General features: G+C 43.7%; 1 protein-coding gene across 1 annotated transcript in view; it reads right to left on the bottom strand.

Annotated features, from left to right (window-relative positions):
• Window positions 1-2126, bottom strand: part of LOC123972553 — a 42754-nt gene that overhangs the window by 24826 nt on the left and 15802 nt on the right. The gene's annotated exons all lie outside the window — the stretch shown is intronic.

Genomic DNA, 2126 nt, shown 5'->3' with positions numbered 1-2126 from the left:
TAGAGGATTTAGTAAAAATAATAATTTTTAAAAAATGATTAATTGAACACAATCGTAGCATATTAAAATCAACAAACCTCCGATAGAAATACGTTATCCAGCATGCTCTAGTGTTTTACCTATGATAAGAAAACGCTTTAAAACTGCATACTTGCACGCGCATTGGAGCGTTAAACTCACCTTTTAATTACGTTTTACCTGCAGTTGTGCGTTGCTTTGGTCAAACTCACCTCTGAATGCCGTTTTACCTGCAGTTGAGTGTTGTTAAACTCACCGCTGAATGTGGTTGCACACCATGTGCGTTGTTAAACTCACCGCTGATGAACGCGCTTAACTTTTGAGGGCCCTTTGATATCAGATTGCGAGGGTTTTTAAACATCAAACACCAGTTGGAGGGCATTTGAATCGCCCTGGTATAGATAATTTTTGGTAGCGTATTCCTTTTTATTTTTATTTATTGTTGTCTCGACCCACAAGGCAGACAACGGGTTGCGGTGTGGTGATCGACCCAAGACGTCAAATTTCAACGCTGTTGAGTTCTATAGAAGTCTATTGGACTGCCCTGCACGTTGAAAAATGAAGCCGAAGGTATACCCAGTGCGTCAAAAAAGTGACGCCAGGGTCCCTTGACCATGCGTCAGACATTTGACGAGTAGGGAGTGAGACTGTGTTGGAAAATGATGTAGGATACGTTAAATAGTGAGTATGTTTCACTAAACAGTCAATCAAACTTTGTACAGTTTGTCTTTTCTTCTATCAAATATCATGTTCTATATTTTAGCATCCTGGACTGCCAAATCAAAGAGAGCCGTCAACCACACAGGAAAGCTGGAATCAGCGATGAGTGGGTGAAGGATTACCTGCTCAAATCCGTGCAGTTGTTTCCTCCAGTCTCCTGCCACCTGGAGATCAACGTCGACTGGGCCATTTATGGCCAGGGCCGCTTCAGGTCCTTCACATTCCAGGAAATGTGGCAGTGGTACAGCCTTCACAAGCACCTCCAAGCTGACCCTCAGGCTGGCAGTGACCATGACCATGACCATCCCTCGTCATGAAGGAGGACGACATCTCTTCAAAGTTGCTGAAGCGCTTCAGACTCTATATTGTCACTAAAGAGACAGAGGTAGGTTAAGGCACCTTAAGGAAAAAGCAGGGTGCAGTTCATAAGAGATGCCTGAAACCTGTACTCAAACTGTACTTTACAGAAACCTCAGTAGAAAGTGGCCCCTCCCGCAGCAGCCGCCACGTCGTCCAGCACCGCCACGTCGTCCAGCACCACCACGTCATCCGGCACCGCCTCCAATACCGCCATGTCGTCCAGCACCGCCTCCAGTACCGCCACGTCGTCCAGCACTGCCACGTTGCCCAGCACTGCCTCCAATACCGCCATGTCGTCCAACACCGCCTCCAATACCGCCACGTCGTCCAGCACCACCACGTCATCCGGCACCGCCTCCAGTACCGCCACGTCGTCCAGGAACGTAACGTTAGCATTACAGTTACGGTTAATTAGTTAGTTCCCTGTTAACCGTTTCGGTAAAAAAAAAAAAATCAGCACATATCGCCATATTCATTAGTTATAACGTTACTCACTATGCCAACATTTCTAGCGACGCCCTCACATAACTGTAACGTTACTGTTTAAATCCTGACAATCCACAGTGTGGACCAGTATCGTAGCAAATAGCAAAACCGTAGTAATAAGCTAGGTCAATGATATTGAAATATCATATACAGGTGCTGATCATAAAATTAGAATATCATCAAAAAGTTGATTTATTTCAGTAATTCCATTTAAAAAGTGAAACTTGGATATTATATTCATTCATTACACACAGACTGATATATTTCAAATGTTTATTTCATTTAATTGTGATGATTAAAACTGACAACTAATGAAAATCCCAAATTCAGTATCTCAGAAAATTAGAATATTACTTAAGACCAATACAGAAAAAGGATTTTTTGAAATGTTGGCCAACTGAAAAGTATGAACATGAAAAGTATGAGCATGTACAGCACTCAGTACTTAGTTGGGGCTCCTTTTGCCTGAATTACTGCAGCAATGCGGCGTGGCATGGAGTCCATCAGTCTGTGGCACTGCTCAGGTGTTATGAGAGCCCAGG

The sequence above is a fragment of the Micropterus dolomieu genome, linkage group LG06 (assembly GCF_021292245.1).
Source record: "Micropterus dolomieu isolate WLL.071019.BEF.003 ecotype Adirondacks linkage group LG06, ASM2129224v1, whole genome shotgun sequence".
NCBI lineage: Eukaryota > Metazoa > Chordata > Actinopteri > Centrarchiformes > Centrarchidae > Micropterus > Micropterus dolomieu.
The sequence above is the reverse complement of the archived record's forward strand: the minus strand, read 5'-3'. Positions and strand labels throughout refer to the sequence as shown.